Raw genomic sequence first — 16,000 nt, forward strand, 5'->3', positions numbered from 1 at the left:
CTGAGTAAGAGGTTAATTATTGGAACATAGACAACTGAGCAGTAGCTACACCACTGAAGAAAATCACATTTGTGCCTCAGCAACCATGAAAAGGAAATCATTAGGAAGTGATCATTCATGACTTCTGCATCATTCATGTATCTGGGTTCCTATCTTGAGTTCCTGCTCTGACTTTCATGGATGATGGGCTGTAAGGTATCAGATGACATAAACCCTTTCCTCCACAAGTTGCTTTTGGTCTTGATGCCTTATCACAGCAATAGAAATTCTGTCTAAGGCAGTAAGACTGTTGATGACTTTGTCCCCTATTAGCCTGCATATGGCCTTCTGTTATTCTGAAAGGGATGAAACTTCCAGCTTGGTTTTTCTATGCCCTATGGCTAAAGTGCATGGCGTCTTTGGTGACAATGTCTCCCACCAAGTTTTGTTAAAAGCAATGAAAAGAACCTATATAATTTTGGGGTTCTCTGAGACCTCCATTTCTCAGAGGGAAAGTGGAAGGGAGTGTCCTTTACTGGCTCATAACCTATGGTTTCTGGGAGGAGCATTATCAAAGCATGGAGGGCACCTCCCTTCAAACTTTCTTTCAGTGTTTTGTTTTTAAATCAATGAAAACAGTAGGTTTCCATATGGCTTTTTCATACATCAGTGATTTTAGTTACCTCTCCCCTCCCCTTTTCTCATTCCTACCCACTTTCCTTCCTTAGATCTTTGGGTCCTGCACTTTCCTTCTCTCTACTTTGATGTATGATGTGCTCTATTATTCTCCTTCCCTTAGGGTCTCTTCCCAAGCCCTGACCTTCTCATGGAACCTTTCTATCTTCTCAGGCTTTACTTTTACTCAAAGCTACACATACTAAGAATTCATAGTTAGAATCAACACAGGAGGGAAATATGCCATTTGTCTTCCTGGGCCTTGGGTACCTCACTTATATTATTTTGCTTGGTTTTTAGACTTCTAACTTTTTTTTTTAATACATTGAGTCTAGGAGGAGCATATTTCAGTAAGCTCTTGGGCTCAAATATTAAGTTTCACAGTCTAAATCCTAACATTTTCCACATTTCCTACTTGGGGACTTGCTTGGCTCTGAAACATTGACTATGGAAGTCATTACAGTTTGTGTCAAGGATGTTACCCTTTTCACCTATCTCACCCCTACCTCAAGAAGATCTGTGATTGCTGATAGAATAGCATCCATGTGAAAAAGACAATGGAGTAATGTTAGGTCCAAAACAGGCTCCTAAAATAGCAGTGCTCTTGACAATGTCCTAATATGACAGCCTGGGCCCAATCCAGGCAGGATTCTGATGAGGTAAACAAAAGGATTTGTGTCCCTGTTTGGTAAACAGAAACCTAAACTCAACATTCCTCAGACTGGTTTCTGTTTATCAGGGAAAGCCTCTACTTCCCTCTTCTTCCTCCAACAATAACCTTTGCACTGGTAAAGTGCATCTGAACACTTTAGATTATCTAAACAGCCTGCAACAGACCGAAGTCCTCATGCTAACTCCCAGGCTTTTCTGTCTCACATGCAGCTGTCTTTCCCAACCAAACCGGTTTTTCCTGAAGGCTGCTGTCCTATGTGCTCTGGGGCAGCCTGGCAGTGTCTCCCACCCGCATAGTGTTCTAGTTTGGTGGTTTTACTATGCCTCACTTATAAACAAAAGTGCTTGCTTGTTATGATCTCCAGATCAGGCTCTCTATTCTACCCTAGGAGTTTTGAGTTCAACTTCAGCATACTTCATATTAAATTATGAAATAACCTGAGAAATTGTGAAAGATTTAACTCAGTACATGGTATATAAAATAATGCATACTCAGTCTCAAGGAAGTCAGAAGAAGGCACCAGATTTCCTAGAAACTGAACCTAGGTCCTCTGCAGGAGCAACAAGTGCTTGCCTGGCCATCTCTCCATCCCCCAAAACCTTTTCTTATCACCTAGATGATTTTATAACTCTATAACCTTCCTTATTCACCTCAAGTATATAAGAATGTCGTTATGATTCACATTTTTCTTGAATGTTCTTTTTAATGGCTCAATAATGTCACATTAATGAACAATTTACTTAAGATTACCCATTACTAAATGTTTATATATTCTTGTTTTGTAGATACTATAGAAAATTTTCTAGTACAGAGAATTTCACATAAATCTCTATAAGCATTTATAATTATTTTCTTAGAGTCTATGAAATAGAACTAGGAAATTGATATTTTTAATAAATTATAAAAATATAATAACTCCATATATGTATTAATTTCACTATCAAACATATTAACATTGAATACTATGTTTTTAAATTCACATTGCAAACCTTAGTATTTAGTTGGGTGTGGTGGCATGTGCCTTTAATCCCAGTACTCAGGAGGGGCAGAGGCAGAAGAATCTCTGTGAGTTCAAGGCCATCTTGGTCTATAACTTGAGTTTCGGGACAGCAAGGGTTGTTATACAGAGAAACTCTATCTCAAAAAAAAAATCAATGAAGCAAACAAAGAAAGAAAACTGTAATGTTCTAATTAAGATATTTGATAAACTTGAAATATAATCTGCTGCTATAATAACTGGATTAGTGACACGTGGGAGACTAAATTCCAGATATTGATGGGTGGTGACTAGGCTAAAGAAAATGATGTGAATGCATGTTTTTCCTGCTAACTGTCTTGGGGAAGTGTCATGGTGGCAGCCAAGAGATGACAAGCCCACACAGATCTCAGAGGTCACCCTGGGTTGATACCCTGCTGTCTTGGGACACCATGAATATTAGAGTCCCTGAGGAAGAATACCAAAGAAGCAAAAGATATACATACAAAAGCTTGCTCCGTGGAGGATCTCTTAAAGTCCTGAGTGGAGTATAGGTCAGAGTATGATGTGAGGGAAAGAAAGATGAGAAACAGAACCAACTGTGAAGAATAAAGGGAACTGTGCCCAGATGAAGCATGGGGCTGGAAACAGCACATCCTGTCAACAGCCATAATGGGACACCTCATATTTTAGGAGCCATCTGTTACCATACCAAGAAGAGTCATGGTTCAATAGTGTGGAAAATTAACCTTAAACTAAATACAGTGCTAGTTCTGTCTCACCCGACAAAGCCTAAATGCAAGCAAGACTTGTATGTCTCAAACAATTCTCAAGTAGTTGAATAGCATCCTCAAACAAAATTAAACTACAATGACGTAACATTTCAAAGACCTAACATGGCAAAATGCACAGTGCCTACTCAACAGTCAAATATTACCAAGTCTGAAAGAGGAGAAAAATGCAACCTATGGTGTGAAAAAAAAATCAGTTAGTAAAACTAATCAGAAATAACTCAAAAAACTAGTAAACAGGCACTAAAGTATTGTACCAACAATCTGTATGTGCCAGAAAAGTAAGATAATATCAGATATTTTGAGAGATAAATTATATATAACATACACTGAATTTCTAGACATAAAAGCTAGATTGTTTGAGATGGAAGAAACACATTGGATTGGTAGGATTAATTGAAAATAAAATACTATACAAGAAAGGTATGGCAGTTAGTGTAAATTTTCTTCTTGACAGGATCCCCTAGGAGATGGGCTGCCTCTGGCAATAGGGGACCATGTATATCTCTCTATATATATATCAATATATATATATCGATATATATATCAATATATATATCGATATATATATCTATATATATCAATATATATATTATTTTACAATACCATTCAGTTCTACATATCAGCCATGGGTTTCCCTATTCTCCCCCCTCCCCCCCCCTCCCCTTACCCCCAGCCTACTCCCCATTCCCACCTCCTCCAGGACAAGTCCTCCCCTGAGGACTGCGATCAACCTGGTAGACTCAGTCTAGGGAGGTCCAGTCCCTTCCTCCCAGACTGAGCCAAGTGTCCCTGCATAAGCTCCAGGTTTCAAACAGCCAACTCATGCAATGAGCACAGGACTTGGTCCCACTGCCTAGTTGCCTCCCAAACTGATCAAGCCAATCAACTGTCTCACCTATTCAGAGGGCCTGATCCAGGTGGGGGCCCCTCAGCCGTTGGTTCATAGTTCATGTGTTTCCATTCATTTGGCTATTTTTTTTTTCAATAATTGAGTAAAACTGAAATTTACTATAAGCCACAGTCGTCCTAGGGACCTCCATGCTATATATATAGCCTCTATGGTTCTATGGGTTGTGGTCTGATTGTTCTTTATTTTATATCTAGAATCCACCTATGAGTGAGTACATACCATAACTGTCTTTCTGGGTTTGGGTTACCTCACTCAGGATGATTTTTTTCTAGTTCCATCCATTTGCCTGCAAATTTCATGCTTTCATTGTTTTTCTCTGCTGAGTAGTACTCCATTGTGTATATGTACCACATTTTTTTTCATCCATTCTTCCGTTGATGGGCATCTAGGTTGTTTCCAGGTTCTGGCTATTACAAATAGTGCTGCTATGAACATAGCTGAGCATGTATCTTTATGGTATGAATCAGCATTCCTTGGGTATATGCCCAAGAGTGGGATGGCTGGGTCTTGAGGTAGTTCGATTCAATAGGGGACCATCTTGATCATGTTGGCTGATGTGGGAAGACCCATATTAATTGTGAATGAGACTGTTCCCTAAGCAAGGAGTCCTGGACTATGATAGATACATAGATAGATACATAGATAAATAATAGATGATAAATATTACTACAAAACACATATTTACATAACAGCATAGCAATTTTGCCATTATACTCACAAACTATAAATTATGCACAGGCTATCAATAGGTCAATAAATAAGCAATTGCTTATTTATATAATCTATCATTACTATATAAGAAAAAAATTGTTGATACTTATCTCTAATCAATGACTATGTAAAATAATTATTATACGGGGTTTATACAGAAAAATATATGGTACATGAGTCTCCTTACATGAAAAATTTTAACTGACACCATGAATTAACCTACACAAAAATAAAACAAGTAGCTTTTGAGGAGATGGGAAGACTGACTGCAATACAAAATGAAAGATCTGCCTTGCAAAGTATAAATACTTCATGTTCTGATTGTGATTGTAGTTTTGAGCAAAAATGACTTTGACAAAAGTCCTTAAATGTAAAATGAATGAAATTGACTGTATGTAATTTTATGTAAGTAAGTTCACTCAAAAAATTATTTGGGTTTATTGTATAACCCCTAGCTGTGCCTTTCAAAAGGGCAAAATCACTCCTTTTGACAAGAACAAGAAAAAGACACAGAAGCAGAGAAACAGAGAAATGTGGCAGTGATCTGTGATTGGGCATATTTTATAGAAGCTTAAGTATCCCAGGGTAACATGATGATAATAGCATGCTAACATTAGGCATAAAGTAAGCTGGTCACTACAGTACACAGCATAACTATTCTGGAATGAGAGTGGTATAAATGAATGAATGGTGATTGCTGATTGATTAGAGGAGGCCTAGGATAAGACTATTACCATCTCAATATGCATTATTCAATATTGTGTAAGAGTAAGAAGATCTGAGACCTCAAATCTTGTGAACTATGTTTTAAATTGATTTTTTTAAAGGTATGAATTCATTGGGTTTCTTTTTATTTTCTCCAGTTTCTACATGAAGGCAAATAGATTCTATAGTTCTCTTTTCTTTCCTTTTTCTCCCTTTCTGCAGTACTTGGAATTGATCCCCAGGGCTTCCATGTTGTGGGTGATCAGCACTAAGCTGTATCTCATGAAGGACTTGTGACTTCAAACAAGAGCCCTACAATGGTATTGCCTGTGTAATGCATATTTGCTATTAGCTCACCTCAATTTGAAACTTTAAATAGACACTGAGAAAGATGTATCCTCAGAAATCTACACTACAGAAAAAGATAAAGAAATGTCTCTTAGGGCAAACTTACAAGATCTAGCAAAAAAATATTACCGCCCACTCTGGAGTGAAATTCAATATTTTATGTTCAGTTGCCATCGATGAATTTCTGAAATATGTTATAAATATGACTGTTTATTCTTGTTCAGAGGATCAAGCACCTATTCTGATTCCCAGGGACAAGTATTGGATGTTGTCTTATTTTTAGTTGTGATAAAATAGTCTGAAACACAACTTAAAATATGATTTTATTTATGCTGTGGAACACTTGTATTAATGATGCAAAAAGAGATATAACTGATTTATCTGGCTCACATTTCTATGTCACGTCCATCATGACAAAAAAATCATGACAGAATTTTGAAGCAGCTAGTCACATTGCAGAAAGAGATAAATGATTGTGCCCAGCTCTCTCCATTTAATGCAGTCCAGGATTCTAGCCCAAGGAATGTTACCACCCATAGTGGGTGGGTCTTCTCACCTCAATCAATTTCATGGAGACAGTCCCCTTTAAGTAAGGCCAGAGGCTCAATTCCAATTCAGATCTCATTATGGTAGTAACAACTATAATTCCATGCCTTATCAATTTGATACCCAAACATACCACATTGAATTATAAACTCCCAAGCATGACCTCAAAATCTTATTTTCCTCTCATAATGCAAAATGAAACCCAACTTCAAAAATCCATATATTCTTTAGCAATTCCATCAGTTTAAAGTTCCTTTGCTGCTCCAAAACACCATGGGTTATTAAATGAAAATCCCTGAGCCATATATGGGATAGCTTCTTAAGAGTTCTTCTTCAGAAGACCTCCAAAACAATATGGCTCTTCCCATTCTAATTGGCTTCTCGATAGAACTAGATGATTTAAAAAAAAAAGCTATTGCTGAAGACATCACACATTTACATTGCAAGATATAGTAAAATCAATCTAGACCTGAGCTGGAAGCAGAAGAGGCATTTGACAAAATCCAACATCCCTTCATGATAAAAGTCTTGGAGTGATCAGGAATACAGGGAACATACCTAAACATAATAAAAGCAATTTACAGCAAGCCAACAGCCAACATCAAATTAAATGGAGAAAAACTCAAAGCAATTCCACTAAAATCAGGAATGAGGCAAGGTTGTCTGCTCTCCCAATACTTATTCAGAATAGTGCTTGAAGTTCTAGCCAGAGCAGTAAGACAACATAATGAGGTTAAGGGGATACAAATTGGAAAGGAAGAAGTCAAGCTTTCCCTATTTGCAGATGACTTGATAGTATACTTGAGTGACCCCAAAGATTCAACCAAGGAATTGATACAGCTTATAAACACCTTCAGCAATATAGCAGGATACAAGATCAACTCAAAAAAATCAGTAGCCCTCCCATATACAATGGACAAAGAAGCTGAGAAGGAAATCAGAGATACATCACCCTTTACAATAGCCACAAATGATATAAAATACCTTGGGATAACACTAACCAAGCAAGTGAAGGACCTATATGACAAGAACTTTAAGTCCCTGAAAAAAGAAATTAAAGAAGATGTCAGAAAATGGAAAGATCTCCCATGCTCATGGATAGGCAGGACCAACATAGTAAAAATGGCAATTTTACCAAAAGCAATCTACAGATTCAATGCAATCCCCATCAAAATACCAACACAATTCTTCACAGACCTGGAAAGAATAATACTCAACTTCATATGGAAAAACAAAAAAACCAGGATAGCCAAAAGAATCCTGTACAATAAAACAATCTCTGGAGGCATCACAATCCCTGACTTCAAGCTCTACTATAGAGCTACAGTAATAAAAACAGCTTGGTATTGGCATAAAAACCGACATGTGGACCAATGGAATCGAATTGAAGACCCTGACATTAACCTGGACACCTATGAACATATAATTTTTGACAAAGAAGCCAAAAGTGTACAATGGAAAAAAGAAAGCATCTTCAACAAATGGTGCTGGCATAAGTGGATATCAATGTGTAGAAGGCTGCAAATAGATCCATATCTGTCACAGTGCACAAAACTTAAGTCCAAGTGGATCAAAGACCTCAACATAAACCCAGCTACTATCTGAACCTGCTAGAAGAGAAAGTAGGAAGTAGTTTTGAACGCATTGGCATAGAAGATCACTTTCTAAATATAACACCAGTAGCACAGACACTGAGAGAAACAATCAATCAATGGGACCTCTTGAAACTGAGAAGCTTTTGCAGAGCAAAGGATATGGTCAACAAGGCAAAATGACAACCTGCAGAATGGGAAAAGGTCTTCACCAACCCCACATCTGACAGAGGACTGATATCCAGAATATATAAAGAACTCAAGAAATTAGACATCAAAATGCCCAACAGTCCAATTAAGAAATGGGCTATAGAACTAAACAAAGAATTCTCAACAGAGGAAACTCAAATGGCTTAACGTCATTTAAGGAATTGCTCAACATCCCTAATTATCAGGGAAATGCAAATCAAAACAACTCTGAGATACCACCTTATGCCTGTCAGAATGGCTAAGATCAAAAACACTGAAGACAGCTTATGCTGGAGAGGATGTGGAGCTAGGGGAACTCTCCTCCACTGCTGGTGGGAATGCAAGCTTGTACAACCACTTTGGAAATCAATATGGCGCTTTCTTAGAAAATTGGGAATCAATCTCCCCCAAGACCCAGCTATACCACTCTTGGGCATATACCCAAGGAATGCTCAATCATACCACAAGGGTACTTGCTCAGCTATGTTCATATCAGCATTGTTTGTAATAGCCAGAACCTGGAAACAACCTAGACGCCCTTCAACTGAAGAATGGATAAATCAAATGTGGTATATATACACAATGGACAATTATCCTGAGTGAGGTAACCCAGACTCAGAAAGACAAATATGGTATGTACTCACTCATAGGAGGATACTAGATGTAAAACAAAGATGACTAGACTGTTACTCACAACTCCAGGGAGGCTACCTAGAAAACAGGACCCCAAGAAAGACACAGGGATCGCCCAATTACAGAGAAATGGATGAGATCTACATGAACAACATGGACATGAGTGGGGCTAATGAAGGGCAAGGGTCGAGGGAAAGAGAGCTTAGGGATGCGCAAGATCCCAGCTAGATCAAGAACAGAGAGGGAGAACAAGGAATAAAAGACCAAGAGAAATGAAGACCACATGAGAATAGGAAGAAGCAAAGTGCTAGAGAGGCCCACAGAAATCCACAAAGATACCCCCACAATAGACTACTGGCAATGGTCAAGAGATAGCCCGAACTGACCTAGTCTGGTGATCGGATGGCCAAACACCCTAATTGTCATGCTAGAAACCCCATCCAATGACTGAGGGAACTGAATGCAGAGATCCATGGCCAGGCCCCAGGTGGAGCTCCAGGAGTCCAATTGGCGAGAAGAGGAGGGTTTGTATGAGCGAGAATTGTTGAGACCAAGGTTGGATAAAGCACAGGGACAAAAAGCCAAACAAATGGAAACACATTAACTATGAACCATTAGCTGAGGAGCACCCAACTGGATCAGGCCCTCTGGATAAGTGATACAGTTGATTAGCTTGATGCGTTTGGGCGGCATCCAGTCAGTGGGACCTGGTCCTGTGCTCAGTGCATGAGTTGGCTGTTTGAAACCTGGAGCTTATACAGGGACACTTGGCTCAGTCTGGGAGGAGGGGACTGGACCTGCCTGGATTGAATCTACCAGGTTGAACTCAATCCTCGGGGAAGTCTTTGCCCTGGAGGAGATGGGAATGGGGGCTGGGCTGGGCTGGGAGGAAGGTGGGGGGGGCAGGGCGGGAGGAGGGAGAACAAGGGAATCCGTGTCTGATATGTAAAATTAAATTAAATTATAAAATAAAATTAAAAAAAGAACTAGATGATTTTTTTAAAAAAAGCTATTGCTGAAGACATCACACACTTCCATTGCAAGATATAGTGAAATCAATCTAGACCTGAGTTGGAAGCCTCCTTCCTCCTAGCTAGCTTTTATGATAACAGAAAGTGCTATGCAGGCTACTGGGGGAGAAGAGTCACCATCAACTTTACCCAGCCTTGAATCCCATGAACTGTACTACCAACTTGCCAGATAAGATGTGCCCACTTGTGCCAGAGTGTCACATTATTAGGAGGTAACCAATTATTCTTTTATGGGACTTTTCCAAATGAGGAAACTCATTTCTGACACTGTAAATTCAGTCAAAAACACATTATTGAAGAAGTCTTAGGCAGTAAGAGGGAGCTTTTGATGTTCTTTTGCAATAGAGAGATGGTGCCAAAGTATCTTCTAAATATTTAAGAGCCTTCACCCCTACCGTCTTGTGTTCAGGTTACTGGAAGATATTCTGCATGCCTCCAAAGGAGAAAGGTAAACACCAGCCCAGCTACAAACCCTTTGAGCTACACTGGTGGCTTGTCTGCAATACATAATGGTGCAATAGTGGCAAAAACCATGTGGAAGTAATCAACAAACTGGACTTAAGGCCCACTCCATGAGATGGAACCCATATGCTATACTGCCTGAGTGGCCAAGAGCCCGAGACTAGACAGGCCAGGAACCTAATGGGAAACCATAGTGCCATTCGGCTAAAGGACCATAGCAATAAAATGTCTCCTGATAATATTCTGCTACACTCTTAGGTCAGTGTCTTGCTCAGCCACTATCAGAGATTCTGCCTTCTGCAGTAGATGAGAATGAACACAGAGACTCACAGCTGGACAATGTGCAGAGAATGAGAGACCTTGGAACAGTTGGTTCCTAATGGGATGTCTCCATCAATTCCCTCTTCTCACAGCTCAGGGAACTCTGCAGAAGAGGAAGCAGAAAGATTGTAAGAGCCAGAGAGGATGAAGAACACCAAAAACCAAAACCTTCTAAACACAACAGGACTGATGCACATATGAATTCACAGAACCTGTGTCAGCATGAATGGGGCTTGCACAGGTCCAGGCTTGATGGGGTCCCAGCATTGAGAGTGCAAGTGAACATAAGCTCTAACCCAGAAGCTATCTCCAATTGATAAGCACTCACAAGTGAAAAATTAGTTTTCTCCAACAGAGTCTCACTGAGTGTACAAATGAATCATATAGCCAGGCCTCAATGCCCAGCCATAAATGGCCAACATAAAACAAACTCAATCATATTTTGGCGGGTTTGGATTTTGTTGTCGTTGTTATTGCTTATCTGTGTTGAAATGCTTTGGGCAGTACTTCCTCCTTCCCTACCTCTCCCCCTCCCTCCCTCCCTCCCTCCTTCCTTACCTTTCTCCCTTTCTTCCTTCCTTTCCTTTTCCTTCCCGCCATGCCTTCTTTCTTTTCTCTCTCTCTCTCTTTTTTCTCTTTCTTTCTTTCTTTCTTTCTTTCTTTCTTTCTTTCTTTCTTTCTTTCTTTCTTTCTTTCTTTCTCTCTTTCTTTCTTTCTTTCCTTCTCTCTCTCCTCTCTCTCTCATTCTTTCTTCCTTTCTTTCTTTTATTATGCTAAAAATCTTTTGTTTATATAATATGTTTATAGAGTATGGCTTCTGATTTTTAGTTTTTATGGGATTTCTGTGTTTATATCTGTATCTATATGTGTCTCCTCTGCTTTTTCTTTGATTCTTTGTTTTTCTGTTCATTTGTTTGTTTTGTCCTATTCAGGTTTGTGTGATTTTATTTTATCTTATTTTATTATTTTTTTCTTTTTAGATATCTGTTTTTTTTTCTAATAAGGACCAAGAAAGGATATGGATTTGGGTGGATGGGAGGAACCTGAAAGTTGAGGGAGGGAGAACCATAATCAGAATATATGGCATGAAAAAAATTCTATTTTCAATAAAATATTATTTTCTGATGCATAATCCTCATGCTTACATAGCAAACACCCTACTGTTCCCTGTGGGTATCTAGTTTTCCTAATGTCATTTGTCAAATAGGCTGTCTTTTATCCAGTGTGTATGCTTTTGACACCTTTTTTAAACATTGGGCGTCTATAATTGCGTGGGTTTTCTTCGGGGCCCCCTGTTATACTCCACTGGTCTTCGTGTCTATTTTGGTGTAAGTATCATGTGGTCTTTTTCATTAATGCTGTGCAGCACAATTTTAGATCAGGTGTTGTGATACTTTTTGTTTTTAAGATTTCTTGGGCTATCTACAGTCATTTGCTGTTTCCACATGAATTTTAGAATTTTTCTCCCAGTTCTGAGAAGAATGTCATTGGAATTTTGATGGAAATTTCATTGAATGTGCAGATAATTTTTGGTAACAAACAAAGTATTAATGCTCCTTGATATTGATTGTGGCAAGCTAGGAGCCTTTTTGTTAACTAGTATCTTCCTCCATGACATTTTTCATACCAAAAGTTTTCAGTGTAGAGATATTTTAAATGCTTGATATCCTAGACAGGTTTTTAAGCTATTATCCTCACTGGCCAGTTACTCCTAGCAAATTGGCGAGCTCCAAGTGTAGTGAAAGATGCTAGATCAAAAAATTAAGTGTAACACAATAGAGAAAAATATTGGAAATCGACCTCTTGCCTCCACACAGGTGTGAACATGTGTAGATGTGAACATGTGTGCATCTGAACCCACACATTAATGTGCACACACATACATTACAAATAAAATATACATATTATAAATTATTAACTAAATAAATAAAAAAGTCTTGAAATGAGTATGGGGAAACATCTCAGGGTGTGCTGTAACCATAAATTAAAAAGTCCCAAAAATTGACAAATGGGATTATATAAAATTTTAAAGCTTTTACTTAGCATAGAGAATTACCAACAGAATAAAGGAAATCAGCCTATAGATTTGGGAGAAAAATCTTTACCAACTATGCTTCAGACAAATATAGAATATTTAAAGCATTACAAAAATTAACACCCACAGTCACAAAAATAAAACCAACAATACTTTGTATCAATAAATAGACTAGAGAACACAAAAGATAGATTTCAAAAGAAAAAAAAAGGATTCAGAAAATGTTTTTAAGATGTTTGGTATTCTTAACTGTCAGGAAAATGCAAATTAAAACTGCTTTGAGATTCTACCTAATCCCCATCATAGTGGTTATCACTAAGAAGAGGACTGTAGCGAGGGAAAAAGTAAGACACCATTCTATGAAGAGGGAAATGGGAAAAAGAAATAAGGGAGACTTACCTGGAGATGGGTGAAGGGAGGGCAACAGAGAGAGAGGGAAGGGGAATGAGGAGGGATAAATAACACTAAGAATGCTTGATGAAGCCATGTGAAACTTACTATTTTATATTTACTTAAAATTACATATAGTATATAAGCTTTCATATATATATTGAAGTTATACCACTTGGGGTGATAATGCTTTCACCCTAAACCATAAACTACCTAACAAAACTCCAGCACTAGGTATGAGCACCTCCTTTAAAGTTGCTGGGCAGAAGAATCAATACAGCCATCTAAACAATATAGTCTACTGGTGTTGTCCTTCATTCCTTCCAGAAAAAAAGAATGTAAGAATGTATTGCCAAGAACACCACAAACTTTGGACACAGAAATTAAAGGAACTGATCTGAATCTGAATTGGAAGCTTCCTCCATGAAGATTAGCTCTCATAGCATCAGAAGAAGTTACATAAACACTAAGGGAGAAAAAAACTAATAGTCCTGGTCAACCTTAGTGCCTACACACTACAAGAATGTGTAACACAGAAAGATATCCCTAAAGGTGCATGAGTGGCTCTTAGGTGAAGGCAGTAACCAACAGTCACTAAATTAGACTTAAGTCCCAGTCAACAAGAGGGAATTCATGCCTGACATTGTAAATCCAGCCAACCACCCTTGGCTGGTGAGGCCAGGGAACCTAGAGAGATCTACCACTGCCATTTTCCTAAACCAGTGTAAGTTCTAACTGCATTCTCAATGCTTACCCTTATTGCAAAAGAGATCCTCAAAGAAAGCCACAATTGGTGAAAACGCAGAAGAACTGATCATGGAATACTCATCTCCAGTTACTGTATTTACAACACAGCCCCTACACCTAAGACTCAGGGAACAACATGCTGGAAGAGGGGGAAGAAGTGTTGTAAAAGACCAGGGACCAGGTGTCTACTGTGAGATAGTCTCTTCTGGGAAAAGACAAAGGACACGAGGTATGTAGGGAGGAAGGGAAAGATGCATAAATATGCTCAAAATATGTTGTGTGATATTCTTAAAGAATTAACAAAAATATCATACTGTTTTTTAAAAAATAAGAGTGAAGATTTCTCAAAAAATTAAAACTATGACCTAACTATACCCCTGCACATATTCCCAAAGGATTCTACATCTATATTAGCCTAGATATCCATTAACCAATAAATAGAAAAGGAAAATGTGACAGTTACACATGATGGAATTTTATACAGCTAAAGAAAAGAAAATCTTCAGGAAAATGAATCAAACTAGAAAATAACTATAAAGTAAGATTACTTACCCCCAGAAACACAAATACATATTTTTCTCTCCTGTGCAAGCCCTAGCTTCTAATTTATGTGTATTTATGTGGGAGCAAGTGATTATAAATCTAGAAAAGTGATCATAAGAGAAGAAAAGTAAAGATCTGTGGGAAAAAGCAAAAGAAGACACATGACATGAAAAAGGAAAGGAGAATGCTGGGAATGGAATGGTATAGACTGGACGGGAAGGCATGGAGATGGTAGAGTAGAAACTAAGAGGGGTCGAATCAACCAAAACTATATATATGAAAATGCCACAAGGAAATTTTTTGTTTTGTATACTAATTTAAAAAATAAAGGACACCAAAAGAAAAGCCATGGTAAAAAGTAAATAAGTGGGAGACACTCCTGACTTACCTCAAAAGCCATTTAGTAGTCCCATCTTGTATTAGTCAAGGTTCTTTTGAGGAACAACCAATGAGATGACTGTAGGCATAATATAATACCTATTAAAGAATCTATTAAGAAATTTACATTAATATAGCAGTAATGGCCTAATCACACTTGACAGGTTTAGAAGCGGGTAGTTGCTTGGTCTCTCCAAAGTTAGAGCTGTCTCACAGTGGCTGTTTCTCCAAGCAGGACTGAAAACCTGGCAGTTGCTCTCTCCACAAGGGTAGGTGCTCAGCAGTCCCATTGTGAAGCTGAAAACTTAGATGATTCCCAGAAAGTGACTGATCCTCAGTCCATGATAGGATCCTGGAAACACTCACTGATTGTGATATCAGTGAGGGAATCAGCAGCAGCAGCAGCAACAACAACAGGATAAATCAATTCCCAGTAAGATGGAAGAACAAGAGGGCAGAGGTGAGCTATCTTCCTCTACCAGATCCCTTTTGTCTGGACTATTACCAAGAGGTACTGTATACTATCAGGGAGGGTTGTCCCCATCTATTACGAATCTAGTTTAAAGCAAGGTGGTGGTGGCACAGGACTTTAATCCCAGCACTTGGGAGGCAGAAGAAAATGAAAGTTAGTAACTTTTCATACCCATGTATGCATGCTACAAATAGCAACATGCTATTTGCCAAACACTTATATAATCATAGGAACACACAGAAATGTGGCCTCTTCTATCACAGAATTCCTACTGTGCCACAGCATCAACAACTTGCTGTTTTTTAATGCATATTTTAACATGATGGTCTCTAATTATTCAGAGAAAGAAAACATGTAGCAGATGCAGCAATTCCTAATGGAATCATCATGGTACCACCTCATGCCATCAACCTTCAGCTCACAGCAGAAATCTTGACCTTCAGTAGTTGAAGTGAAAATGCAGTAAAGATCTCTTTGTATCACAGTTCTCCCTTCCCACATATTACGTGAGAAATGGAAGACCATGATAGTAGACTTGATTTATTACACCTGTTCAAGTTTCTGAAGTGTCCTATGCATTTTCACATCACTCACTTCTTGATCTGCCTAATACTAAATCTTCATCTTTGAAAGGACACTGAAAATCCAGGTGAAATTCTTCTGCTCTAGATTACATTGCTAATGTTGAGTCAAATTTAGTTATGCTAATTACTAACCAGGAAAAGGTGTTACATGTTGAAATACACAGGTGAAAAAAAGTAATGCCTATTTACATCAAACACATCCGTCAAATGTTATTCCTTTGCAGCAGTATGGTGTTATTCTACAAAGAGTGGGAAGCTTCTATGCAGTGTTGTGTATTTGTAAGATGAGACACATTTGGAGTTTTC

Source organism: Peromyscus maniculatus, chromosome 2 (assembly GCF_049852395.1).
Source record: "Peromyscus maniculatus bairdii isolate BWxNUB_F1_BW_parent chromosome 2, HU_Pman_BW_mat_3.1, whole genome shotgun sequence".
Taxonomy (NCBI): domain Eukaryota; kingdom Metazoa; phylum Chordata; class Mammalia; order Rodentia; family Cricetidae; genus Peromyscus; species Peromyscus maniculatus.